Source organism: Anopheles stephensi, chromosome 2 (assembly GCF_013141755.1).
Source record: "Anopheles stephensi strain Indian chromosome 2, UCI_ANSTEP_V1.0, whole genome shotgun sequence".
Taxonomy (NCBI): domain Eukaryota; kingdom Metazoa; phylum Arthropoda; class Insecta; order Diptera; family Culicidae; genus Anopheles; species Anopheles stephensi.
Genome location: NC_050202.1, coordinates 42984838 through 42999367, shown reverse-complemented (window position 1 = coordinate 42999367; position 14530 = coordinate 42984838). Strand labels below are relative to the sequence as shown.

The 14530-nt window shown below is 45.1% G+C and overlaps 1 protein-coding gene across 1 annotated transcript in view; it reads right to left on the bottom strand.

The window, feature by feature from the left end:
- The window catches only part of LOC118507506 (translin-associated protein X), a 168194-nt gene that overhangs the window by 105634 nt on the left and 48030 nt on the right, over positions 1-14530 (bottom strand). The window lies entirely within an intron of this gene.

Sequence of the window (14530 nt, the reverse complement as noted above, 5' to 3'; positions counted from 1 at the left end):
GCCACCTTGCTTGCACATCGCGTGCAGTCTGCAGAATTTTCGCTATGGTGCGACGCTTCCAAAATCGCAGCTGGAGCCGCCTTGTATCAGATCGTCGATGGGCAGATGCAACCACTGGGATTCTACTGCAAGAAGTTCGACAAGGCGCAACAGCGGTACTCTACGTACGATCGCGAGTTAGCGGCAATTTATCTCGCCGTTCGACACTTTCGACATTTCCTGGAGGGACGTGAGTTCCACATATACACGGACTATAAACCGCTGGTTATACATATACACATATACACGGACAATAAACCGCGCCGTACCAAGGCCCTTACGAAGTCTTGCGTCATTCAGAGAAATGGTTCGAAGTCCTGGTCAACAGTAAACCGACAAACGTCTCTATCGACCGTCTAAAGCTATGTTATACGCTGGGAGAACCAGCTTCAACAGCACCGCCAATGCCGCCATCGCTCGCATCACCGCCTACAGCATATATAGTTACGCATAATAAGACACCGTCAAGTCGCCACGCGCGCACTTTCCGACGCGCATGTCGCGCAGCGAGCTGGCAACCGGACCCGACGCGCATGTCGCGCAGCGAGCTGGCAACCGGACCCGACACGTGGACACGCGCTTCCGCTCCACGACAGCCGCTACCAGCGAACCAGCCAGGTCAGCTTAACGCCAAAGCGGGTCATTTGCAAAATATTCCAGCCGATGTTAGTCAGTTACGATTCAGAGATCAGGGAATAAAGTAAGCTTTTTGTAAAAAGTACTCCCACTGTGTCGTTTCTATAACTATATGTCGCTGCCGACATCGACTACAGCGTCACAATCAACCTCAAACGGTACGACACCTCCCGTCGCCACCAAAGATTACTCGACCGGTGGTTACCCGTTCGCAACGTCGTGTGACCATTCCTTTGCATTACCGCTAACACCGATCTAAAGGGGAGTACTGTGGCGACCTCTATCGGAGAAATATTAATACTGACCACTGGCAACAGAGAGTGCGAGAACCACTGTCCAGCGTTGCGGAATGCCACTAGCTGAATTGCTGAGCACTTGTTCCGCTCGACTAGTTCCGACACAGACAAAAAGTCTCGTTTTGCCGGCTGTTCACGCAACAATTGCTACCGAGTGCGCTCCCAAATTAAAACAATTTAACCGATCCAAGCTAAATAAAAATTGCTTCCCCCACATTCCCGGGGAAGCTAAGGTTTCATTTGAGAGAAACACAGTGACTCTCAGCACGGTGCAGGAGGTCAAACGCGTCCAGTTAACTAACGTATAATGGGAGCTTTACCATGCCCTCCGGGATAATGTGACGCCGTGCAAAAATTGCCTTCAGTTCGGGCATGGCGAGACATGTTGGAGTGTGCAACCCCTGTACAGTGTCTATCTGACGTTCCTTAAGTTTGTTCCTTCGGAACATTGTTTCTTCTTTGTGTTAGTAATTCTGCCTATCTTTTGTTGTTGAATAAAGAAGTTATTCCGGTCCTTCCACAAACGAACGACGGTGGCATCATGATTCGCTTTTCGATACAACATAAATGTAGGACGGAAATCAATAGGTTCACCCTGTTGAATGTGACAGCCGGTCGGATGAGAACGACTGTTCCGGAGCGGTCCTGTTTGGGCGAAGGGGTTGGCGAGAACAGTCGCTAACGGATGTCCAAGACGCGAAGGTGAAAAGACGAAAGACGTGAAGGTGTAAAGCAAATAAAAAATTAAATCTCAACCTTCCCCACATGGAGGCTCGTCCGGGAAGGATTTGATTTGTGTCGTTTCAAAGTGGGCAAAGGAATCGCTGAGTTCGTATCCTGTATGCGAATAGCTGAGTGCTTATCGCAGTGAACGTATCGCTGAGTGCGTAACCGAGGGAAAAGACGGTGAAAAGTTTTGATAAAGAGTTTGAGAAGTGAGTGTTAACTTTGACGATCAAAATGAGCGAAGAGGAAGTAAAGTTGTTGGTCGAGGAATACACGCGACCGGGGCTAATAAAGCAATGTGAGCGACAGGGACTCGAAACGTCTGGAACCAAGGAGGAGCTAGCGGCGCGATTGGTACGAAGTAAACCAAATAGCCTGACCGTGTATGATGACGCGGAAGAGACTGCAGGTTCTGTTGAAATATCATCTTGTACCGCATCAACATCTATCAACCTTGGCGCTGTGACGAGTTGAACAAACCTGCCTAGCTTAGCTGTCGCTTAATGTAGCCACTCAAAAATATGGTTCAGTGTCTCAGTCTTTTGTTCTTTTGTTTCTTCTTGTACACTTGCCTTCTGAACTTCGCTTTGTAAAGAACACCTTCAATTTTATTTGGAATATAATTGTACTTTGGAATTGTTAAATCGCCGTGTTTTTTGTTAGAGTATATCTAAAAACCCAACAGGTTATAGGCCCAGCGTCGCAAGCGGATAACTCTGTACAGAACAATAATAAGCCGTGCGGATTATTCCATCGAAGCTGTGTGTGTTCGAGCTGAATAAGAATAGAGAAAATGGCGGACCCAAATTTTTCATTGTAGAGGTTGAATGATTTCAACTACGAAATTTGGAAGTTTCGTCTGGAGTTTCTGCTCACAAAAGAAGGATTGAACGACGTTGTTAAGGATGGAAAACAGGTTATGGGCCCAGATGAAAAACGACGAAAGCTTGATTTCAAAGCTTGGCTATGCTGAAGGCAGGAAAGAATACAGATTTTTTGGATCCTGTAACTAATCGAGTGACCATCAGTAGGGATGCTAAATTCCTTGAACTGATTGCAGAGTCTGAAACAAATGGTGAGTCTTGTTCCGATGAAGTAACTGTACCCAAAGAAATCATCGTCTCGTTTAAGCAACAGCCAATGATGATAGAAAATGGAGCTGACCATGTTGCCGTCCAAGGTTCAACGGAAGAAGATGATGAGTACTTCGACAGTCATGAAGAAATTGATAACGCTTCAGATCATGGTAGTAGTCCTGCACTTGTGAAAAATGTTCGTCGGTCCCAGGGGTCAACAAGAGGCATACCGCCTAAGCGACTGTTGGAAGAAACTAGTCTTGCGCAAGCTGACTATGACGAGCCGCGAAACGTTACAGAAGCTTTGTCTTCTTCGGAATGGTTCCAAGCCATGTTAGAGGAGCTGAATTCACATGCTGAAAATTGTACATGGGAGTTGGTCAAACTGCCTGCAGAAAAGAAAACAATCGGAAGCAAATGGATAGTTAAAGTCAAGAGTTATTCCAGTGGAAATGTGGTGAATTATCCCGATAGCGATATGGAATCAAAACGATTCCGGAATCAAAAACGAGTCCGGAGTTTGTTTTGATACAGATTTTTTTTCTTGATTCTCTAATTGATACTTGATTTAGATACATACGTTTTTTCTGATTTATAGTGAAGAGGTGAAAACATGGGTTGATAATGATTTTTCGGCTTTGGTAAAGCAAGCAATACTTTGCTTTGGTAATGCAAATGTTACCTTCGGTAATGGTGCATATTCGCCTACCTCACAGGTCATACGGCTCATACGGGTCATATGGGATCAGTATGTTTCCTGCCACAGGGTGCGGTGCCGGTCTTCATATGGCAAAATCTTCATTTGCACATACAAACCCAGCCGGCCCTGCTCCACCCCCCTTTCCCCCCCAGATAAAAAAACCGGAGCGCGGAATCATGATCCGGACTCGACACAGGGGGCGGAGCGCTCCGGGCAGATCCGATACGGCAAAAGGTCGGCTCTGCCCATCCCTACCAAATTATTCGTGGTTCAGAAGTGCACGTGCGTGGTAATCGTATTGGTCTTTAGTATGAAATGGAGTTTTATCGTAAGAAGGAAAGCGGTTCGGTCATGTATTCGTTTCAAAAAATCTTAAAGTGTCACGAGCTTTGGCATAAGCGCATCTTAGCCATATGAATTTGGAAAAGATCATATATAAGCACATGGTAAATGGATTGGACAAGCGCGATGGTGATAAAACGGAAATGATCTGCGTAACTTGTGTCGATGCGAAGTAGTGATGGGTTCCCTGGAACGTACCCACGATTCCGATCCAGTTCCGACCGATGTCATTCCAGTTCCGATTCCGAGGAAAAGGAATCGTTGGTTTCACCTGGAACCGTCCGGAACCGTCCGGAACCGTCCGGAACCGTCCGAACCCATCGGAACCGTCGGAACCGTCGGAACCATCGGAACCGTCGGAACCATCGGAACCGTCCGGAACCGTCGGAACCGTCGGAACCATCTGAACTGTCTGGAACCGTCGGAACCGTCTGGAACCGGCTTCAAATATTGCATTGACAGCAGATTGTTGGACAAGCATTAACAATGTGAATTTTTGTGCAATGACGGCCCATTTTATGGTTAGTAAATTTGAACTGTGTTCGTATTTATTGGAATGTTCGGAATTTTCTATAAGCCATACGAATACATTTTCTATAGCTATATAAGTAATATAGCTGACTGGATAACGAATATAACCGACACCTTTAAAATTACCAGCAAACTATTCGCTTTGGTGACGGATAATGCCACCAATATAAAGTCAGCTGCAGCAATCTTAAACCTGCCACATCTTCCTGTGGCGCTCACACTTTGAATTTGGTTGTTCAACAAGCCCTGCGAAAGATAAAATCTACAACGGAAAATGTAAAAAGCATCGTAACGCATTTCAAGAAATGTTCAAAAGCTGCCCAAAAGTTGTCTGAAATGCAAACCAATTACAATCACCCACAATTAAAAATAAAACAGGGTTGTTCTACCCCATGGAATTCCACGTATCAAATGCTAGATCGCTTCAAACAGAACAGAATTCCGTTAGCATCTTGTATTGCTACATTGAAAATTTAATCCAGGCTAGAGGAAGAAGATTGGGTCATTATAGAAAAGGCTACTAAGATCCTGAATGTTGCGAACGCAACAACGCTAGAAAAAAAGAAGGTAACGGATACAGTGTGGCGTACGCAACACCTTTAGCGCGATGCTAGAGCATCGAAAATGTTTACAGAACAATGCGCGCCTCAACATACGCGTTCAGCGCGATTAACGTTTACATTACAGCATGTGACAAACGGCAAGTACGTCCAGCGCGATGAATGTTTACATTATGTGAAACGCAAGTGTTCCCGATCAATGAACAAACATTATAAACATGGGTTTGAACTGAGGTGCGCGATCAACGATACCTGCGCTCCAAGCGTGGTTTTCGACTACGATAGTGAGTTAAACTATAGCATAATGCGGCGGTAGCACAATAGATACGTGACGATATAACCCTACGCGAACGCCGGACGATTTGCAAGTCGCACAATTAAAACTCTTATGCTTAAGTTAGGATACGTAAACACAAGCTGGAAAGGAAATAGTTAAACAAGAAAGAATGATCTTTCGTCACGTTCTAAGGTACCCCAAAATTTGTACATAAGATGTTGATGTATACATCTAATACATCCCAGTGTAATCGGAACGGACGTGTGTTTTTCACTGCTAAAGTTTTCTTTTCCTGATATCACAGATTATTAACATAAGAAATCAACTTATTCAATAAAGAGGACACAATTCTTAACTGGCGAACCGAACACTTCGTAAGAGTTTTCAAGGTTCTTTTCTCCGGAGAACGGATTCGACCCCTCAGCGGTGTCTACCACTCCGACGGAAATTACTAGGAATCGTGATTGTGAGAACCCTCCGGAAATTTCCCCTTGCTCCCCTCCGAAGACCGGATCCGACACCTCAGCGGTGTCTACCACTTCGTCGGAAGCTAGGAGAGAAGCCAGTGTCCAGGCGTTGGTCAGCAAAAGATTCGACCTCGTCCTCCCTACGGAATTCGGGCCAGTGCTCTAATAGTACCTACTGCTCCCTCGGAGGAATTAGAAGAATCGCGACCGCCCCATCAGGTCCACTTTTGGAAGATCGCCCGGTAATCCGGGAATGAAGCCACTTGTCTGAGCTGTGCGAGGTACGTTGCATCCGTCGATTCAACGAGGAAGGTGCGCGACTCCTTTTCCGAATCGGCCATACCTTCGCGTGGCCGATTCACCAACAGGGACGTTTTACGTCCACTGTTGTTCCCGTAGCAACAACATGGTGGCTCCAGAGAGGAGGTTACAGTGTTCGCGCGCGTTGTAACATCACCCGATCGAACATCGCGGTCGAGGCGTGCTGTCGCCTAAAAGAACAGCAGTGAAAGGTGAATACCAGTCTGCCTTCCTAATGGAATTACCAGTGAAGTGAAAGGCCAATGGCCAACATTGGACCAAAGTGACACTCATAGTGCTAAACTTAAGAAGTGCAATGCGTGCAGTGAATCATTCGTTTTTTCTCTCTTTCTCTCCTTTTACCCTAGTGAAAACAAAAAGAATAATAATAAAAAAAGAAATGAACTGATTTTCGACCTTCATTTACCAGCTGGATGAAGCTGAACAGGCCATCGCTGATACGTTGGCACTGTACATGGGGTGAAGCCCAGCAGCGAAAACAGCTCTAGCGACCGAGTTAGAGGAACTGCTGGCCGTTCCGTTGGCGGCGTTATGAGGTTGGTTTAACCCAGCTGCAGGCTATCCTAGCGGACATCCGTGCATCCATCTACTTGTGTAGTCTTTAAGACTCAAATAAAAGGGTCCAGATAAAAGGTCCATTAGGGAAGGAAAATAATGAGAAAATAGTCAGGCTTGATATCACAATTCGAAAGAACGATTCAAACCGAATACCACAGCAACAAGGCGCATTAACGTGAACAATTTAAGTTCCGACTGAAGTGTAAGCGGAAGCGAAACATTCCACGAGGAAGGCAGACAACGGTTATCGTCCTAGATATCCCGGAACCACATAGGAAAAGTATTAAAAGCCCGACATCGGATCGCGGTAAGTGAAGTCTTTTCCATTATTATAATCGGGGAAAATACAAATCGTTCAAAATGCCTTACGCGTTTGTGATGAATCCACTTGGCAGTTGCCGGTTGTGTGAGAAGGAAGACACTCCCGGCAACACAATGGTCGACTGTTCCGAATGTGACAGTTGTTTCCATTTGGTTTGCGTAAAATTGACGCGCAAACCTGAGCCAAGCGAGCATTGGCTATGTGTGAAGTGCCAGAAAATCGCTTACGAGATCAATCGTCTCTAGGCGTTTGAGATATCAGGAACAGATAAGGGCAAGGTTACAAAGGATACAGAGGGACTCGAGACAAGTTTCAAGGAACTGATAGTAGGTCATAGAGAGCAATCCCAAGAGCAACTACAAGCCTTCCTGCAGGTTGTAACGACACTGGTCGAAAACAATAAACAGGGCACGCACATGGAAACTCTATTGAAAAGGCAATCACTGATGCAGTTTCCTAAATTCGGAGGCGATCCTGTAGAATGGCCAAATTTCAAACAGACGTTTGAACGGGAAAATTTTTTCCCGTCTCAGACAATCCCTACACGGAAAGGCGCTAAAGAGTGTCCGGCAGTTAATGATGGACGCAGAAAACGTGCTAGAAATAATGACACGTTTAAAGAAATCTTTCGGAAGAACAGACCTCGTATACCTTGCGTTACGAAACAACCTGTATAAAATCCGAGGAGACCACAAAAGCATAATTGGGGAAATGGTGAACGCTCTGGAAAATTTCATCCAGATAGTGAATCTGATGAACGAACCAGGTTATCTTAGGGACCATACGTTGGTAAAGGACTTAGTGGCGAAATTACCACAACCCCTACAAAACAAAAGGGCCAGATATATGACTCAGTCGGAGTCACTTTCGAAAGTCCAAACAGTGGACAAACTATGCAACTGACTGAGGCCTTATGCAGAAACGGCCAATATGCTGGAAACAATGTCAGCACATACACAAAAAGGGGAGGGGGGGGGTATATCTTCATGAGCAACCAACCCCATCAAGGGGTTTTGCGAAACCAGTAAAAGGGGGTAAGGATTTCGAAAGGAAATCCAAAGGTGCAAAGAGATGCTTGATATGTAATAAACAGCACATTACGGTCAAATGCTATGCATTCACCACAAAAACTCCAGCAGAACGAATGAAGATCAATCAAAGCAAACATTTATGCCATGGTTGTTTGAAAGCGAATGAGCACAAAATAGAAGATTGCAAGTCCACACGGCCATGCGGCATAGACGGGTGCAAAGGTAAGCACCATAGAATGCTTCATGTGAAAATCTCTCCACCCGCGCCAGAAAGGGAAGGTGTAAACAATCACCATGAAGACAAAAGGGCTCCAATGACACATTATCAACCAGTCGCTATCCAACCTCCACTGCGTGTAGACGTAAAAATCGAGGCTACGAAAGTGCAAAACCACAGACAACAAAAGGTGATAACAGATAATAACGAGCTTACCCACGATGGGTCATAGCTCCCAAAAAAATAAAAAGCGGCCGATCCCCATGAGAACTGCTACCAGGCCGAAACGCAGATTACTGCCAAACATACAACAGTGTGCAGCAAATCCATACGCATCGTTACTATCGCTTGATGACAACGAGATCGACATCACTCATACCAGACCCAAACCGTCCGGCAACGTCAAGCCAGAGCACGCACCACCACCAATAACGGTCGCCAGCTCTAATGTTCCGGACATCCACAAGAAGATCATGGCATCTGGTGTCATGCGCTATACAACAGCGACTACCTACAAAGGTATTATAGTCCGCACCACTACCACAGCAGATTTCAAAGCAGTTTGCCAAAAGCTAAAATCGACAAACACGGAGTTCCACTCTTACCAACTACACGAGGACAAAACGACCAAAATCGTCTTAAAAGGCCTAATCGACATGCCAACTGAAGAGCTTAAAGAACTTCTGCAGCAAGAAAAAATCAACCCGTTAGCTATAAATAAGCTACCCATCAGGCAACAGCGGTATGACCAGCAGGCATTGTACCTGTTGCACTTCACCAAAGGCTCAGTAGACATGAGTGTTTTAAAAACAATCACGGCTCTCAACCATCAAATGGTCACTTGGCGTTACTTTTCCGGACAACCTGGTCCTATGCAATGCAAAAATTGCCAAAGATTTGGACATGGAGCTGAAAACTGCCACAGAGCGCGCCGGTGTGCATTAAATGTTCCTTGGGACACAAATCTTCCACATGTCCATTGTTCGTGCATGTCATCCACGTGATCCACGGTGGTTGGATCCCGAAATCAAAGTGTGACAAATGTTAAATGCATGATATGGACGAAGAAGAAGAAAAGGAAGAAGAAGAGGGAGAATGTCCAACAACCGCGTGGTCGAGAAGCAAGGAGAAAAAACCGCAGAAATAAAGCGATAAATTCAGTAAAACTAGCAAAGAGTTATCGACATTTTGGTCCTTCGAACCGGATAGCGTGACGCATCATCATGGCAGAACAACGCCGAGTGAAACTCCTAACAAAACAACGAACGAGCATCGAACGATCCGTAGACGCTATTCTAACCTTTGTTGTACGATTTCAGGAATCCAACAACAGCGAAGTAAATGTACGCTTGGAATCCCTTGAAAAACTGTGGGAAAAGTATAACAAGGTGCAGGATGAGCTGGAAATCTTAGATGAAGATTTCTTCGAGCAGCATTTGAAGAAGCGTGCGGAAACCGAATGCATCTATTACAAAACGAAGGGGTTTCTGGAGGAGAAGGTGAAAAAAACAGCAAAAGACACCGCTAAGGATACGTTTTCACCATCTCACGTGACAAACATGATGGCTCAAGTGAAACTGCCCGACGTAAAACTCCCGATGTTCGACGGCAAGCAAACCAATTGGCTTCATTATCATGACCTGTTTGGAACGATGGTGCATGCGTCAACGACCCTTAACAGTACACAGAAGTTTTATTACCTGCGATCCTCATTGACCGAAACTGCCTTGCAGTTAATACAGAGCGTTCCCATCAACGGGGACAACTACATAACAGCATGGAACATTCTTCTCGACCACTTTAACAACTCCGACCAACTGAAACAAAACTACGTTGAAGCATTGTTCAAATCTGACATTCTTAAGCGAGAATCATCGACGGATCTACGCAAGCTGGTAGATAGCTTCGACGCGAATGTGAAGATTTTAAAACAATTGGGAGAACCAACCGAGTACTGGGACACTCTGCTCATCCGTTTATTGTCGCATCAGTTGGATCCAACAACTCTACGAAGCTGGAAGGAAGCTGGAGCATCTATCACCAACGTGAAATATGCTGATCTAATCTCATTCATACATCGAAGAATCACAGTGCTTGATTCTCTCTCGCCATCTAGCAACACTGAAGCTCCAAAGCGAGCTACACAACGAGCTGTCAACATTATGGCAGCAACATACGAATCGCGATGTGGTTTTTGTTCACAAAACCATCCGATATACACTTGCAGCGAATTTAAAAAATGTTCCTTGACCGAAAAAGAAGACATTGTTCGCAGGAAGTCCCTTCGCCGCAACTGTTTACGAAAAGGACATCGATCCCAAAGCTGTCAATCATCGAGTAACTGTCGAAGCTGGGGTAAACGTCATCACACCCTACTGTGCATCAACTCACAAACAAACTCATCGAGAGGACAATCTTCAAAGATACCACAACTAACCCAACCTAATGAACTCGATATTTCAGCTGATCCTGTGACACCGATTCAGTCGGTTACCTGTACATCATTGGGACAAAAGCAACGAACTGTATGCTGGCTACTGCTTCAATCATTTTGATTGACGAGAAAGGCATGGAGCATACAGCGCGTACTCTCCTTGATTCCGGAAGTGAAACCTGCCTTATAACAAATAAACTAGCTCAGCGTATGTACGGTCGCCGAGAGCCAATTTCGTTACCCATCATAGCCGGCAACATTCCCACGACGACAGTGAATGCAACATCGCTGAATATTCCATCCAACATACATCTTGCTGATCCTGCGTTTTACCGTTCTGATCAAATTGACGTACTCATCGGTGCTGAAATATTCTTTGAAGTGTTTCAATTTCAACAAACCATACGACTTGGGAATAATTTACCAACATTATCAAACTCTCGTCTAGGATGGGTAATTTCTGGAACAGCAACGACCGAATCAGTACAGTATCCACATTCCATCATCGTTAACCACTGCAAAACAACTGTAGACGATATACAAAGTCTCATGGAAACATTTTGGAAAGTTGAAGAAGATCCTACTGCACACGTAACCGAAATATGGCGGTTCGTCGATTGTCATATCTACTTGCTCGTTTCAAACGCGAACCCGAACTCCAAAAGCAGTACTCATCTTTCATGCAGGAATACATTCAACTTGGGCACATGAAACGCATTCATGAAACAGAATACAACAACCCTTCTGTGCAACAGTACTATCTGCCACATCATGCAGTTATGAAATCAGACTCGACCACAACCAAGCTGCGAGTTGTATTTGATGCTTCTTGCAAAACGTCTAGCGGCATATCTTTGAATGACGCACTCTTGGTAGGTCCTACAGTTCAAGAAGACATCAGATCGATCATAATAGGAGCTCGAATGCGGGAAATAATGTTAGTGGCAGATATTAAAATGATGTATCGTCAAGTACTCGTAGATTCAAGAGATACACCTTTGCAACTCATAGTGTGGAAACCCGGTCCAGATCAACCTTTAGAAACGTATCAATTACAGACGGTCACGTATGGAACAGCTAGTGCTCCTTTCCTTGCCACAAGAGCGTTAATACAACTAGCAAACGATGAAGGAACATCCTATCCATTAGCAGCAACCGTTCTTAAGAGAGATTTCTACGTCGACGATCTTTTCTCTGGCGGAGCAAGTGTTTCCGAAGTATCTGAACTAGTTCGTCAATTAACTTCATTATTGGGAAAAGGAGGTCTACAATAGCGGAAGTGGGCTTCAAACAACCAAACTGTTCTACAAGTACCGCCAGAACATCGCGCTATAAGCACTTCGATAGAGTTTAACTGCGACCACGTCATCAAAACTCTAGGTTTGCTTTGGGAACCTGCATCGGATACTTTGCGATACAATATTGACCTCAAACCAGCAACAGCAACTGTACAGCTTACAAGAAGAACTTTGCTCTCATTAATTGCCCGTATTTATGATCCTCTGGGTTTAGCAGGACCAGTGGTAACATTAGCTAAAGTTTTCATGCAAAAGCTGTGGACACTTAGAAATGCTGATTGCACTGCATTTAACTGGGACCAGGAGTTGCCACCGGACATACAACTATTGTGGAATTCATTCGTGTCAACATTACCAAACCTGAACGAGTTGCGGATTTCGCGATGTGTAATCATAGCAAACCCTACATCGATTCAGTTGCATATCTTTGCCGACGCATCCCAGGTTGCCTATGGAACTTGCGCTTATATACGATCGATAGATTTACACGGAACAATCAAGATAGCGCTTCTAGCTTCAAAGTCACGAGTTGCTCCCCTCAAAACACTAAGTATTCCGAGACTTGAGTTATGCGGAGCTGTGTTAGCTGCGGATCTATACGTTAAACTTCGGTCATCCATTCATCTACCTGCAGAATGCTATTTTTGGCTTGACAGTACGGTCGTACTCCATTGGATAAAGGCATCACCACAAAAATGGAACGTTTTCGTCGGCAACAGGGTTTCAAAAATTCAGGATGCTACGAAGCCAACTATGTGGAACCACGTATCTGGACTAGAAAATCCTGCAGACTGTATATCTCGAGGATTGCACGCAACCGAACTTCTCGCATCCGATTTGTGGTGGAATGGACCGTCATGGTTATCATCATCTCAGAACGACTGGCCAGCATCAAACTCCTCTTCTGATGGACTTAATGAAGCATTGTCAGAGGCTCGTTCATCGTTTGATAATACAACCGTCATGTGTACGTCTCCACAAGAAACACCATTCATAGATCAACTTACTGCAAAGTTCTCGAGCTACCCACGTCTACTACGAGTGGTTTCATACTGCTTACGAATGAATGGCAAACTGAGAAACACAACAGACTACAGACAGTTCAATACTGTCATTTCATCCCACGAACTCGAAGAAGCAGAACATCGAGTTCTACATGCCATCCAACGAAATTCTTTTGCAAAGGAATTGTCACAACTCGAGAAAGATCATCATGTTTCTTCAAACTCTCGACTGAAATGGTTTCATCCTTTCGTATCTTCAGAAAATCTTATTCGTGTTGGAGGCAGACTACCGAACACTCAACAACCTTACGACGGCAAGCATCAAATCTTGTTACCATCATCACATCCTATTTCTCTGCTCATCGTCCGCGAATACCACGAGAGACATCTTCATGCAGCACCGCAGTTGCTACTAAACCTACTTCGACAAAGGTATTGGATCATAGGGGCCAGATCCCTGGCCAAACGAGTGGTACACAGCTGTATCACATGCGCACGAGCTCGCCCTAGACTTGTTGAACAATTGATGTCAGATCTACCATCTACACGTGCAACACCTAGTCACCCCTTTTATACAGCAGGTGTTGACTTCTGGGGACCTATAAACCTCGCTCCAATTCATCGTCGTGCCGCTCCGGGTAAAGCATTCGTTGCTGTGTTTGTGTGCTTCAGCACAAAAGCAGTTCATCTAGAATTGGTAGCCGATCTCAGTTCAGCAAAATTCCTTCAAGCATTTCGCCGATTTGTATCTCGAAGAGGACTGTGCCAGTACATCTACAGCGATAATGGGCGAAATTTTGTAGGAGCGTCGAACGAATTGAGAGCATTGATGTCGAGCGATACTCTACAAACGGATCTGTTGCAGGAATGTGCTTCACAAGGAATTCAATGGCACTTTAATCCTCCAAAGGCATCGCACTTTGGTGGGTTATGGGAAGCGGCAATTCATTCGGCTCAGAAGCATTTCATTCGGGTGCTTGGGAAAACCACTCTCCATGCCGATGATATGCAAACCCTTTTGTTTCAAATCGAAGCGTGCCTGAATTCTCGACCGCTAATTGCCCTGAGCGATGATCCCAGCGATTACGAACCACTAACGCCAGGCCACTTCCCCACCGGATCCTGCCTGAAATCTGTACCTGATGCAGATTATGACGACATCCCTGTTAACCGACTTAAACGATGGCACTTGGTACAACAGCTATATCAACAATTATGGAAAAGGTGGACCTCAGAATACTTGTCTACCCTACAACCGAGATCCAAGTGGTTCAAGCAGCCTACAACAATCAAAGAAGGTCAGCTGGTGATTCTACGCGACGAAACCCCTAAGCCAATGGAATGGCCTATGGCTCGCATAGTGAAGACTCATCCCGGTACTGATGGCGTTGTAAGGGTGGTGACACTACAAACAAAGAATGGTCAATACACTCGTCCAGTGGCGAAGATCAGCATTCTACCAGTTCCTGTATAGGGTCAGAACAGTAGTTCTGAAGGGGCCAGAATGTTCGTGAATGTCATCCACGTGATCTACGGTGGTTGGATCCCGAAATCAAAGTGTGACAAATGTCAAATGCATGACATGGACGAAGAAGAAGAAAAGGAAGAAGAAGAAGAGTGAGAGTGTCCAACAACCGCGTGGTCGAGAAGCAAGGAGAGAAAACCGCAGAAATAAAGCGAGAAATTCAGTAAAAC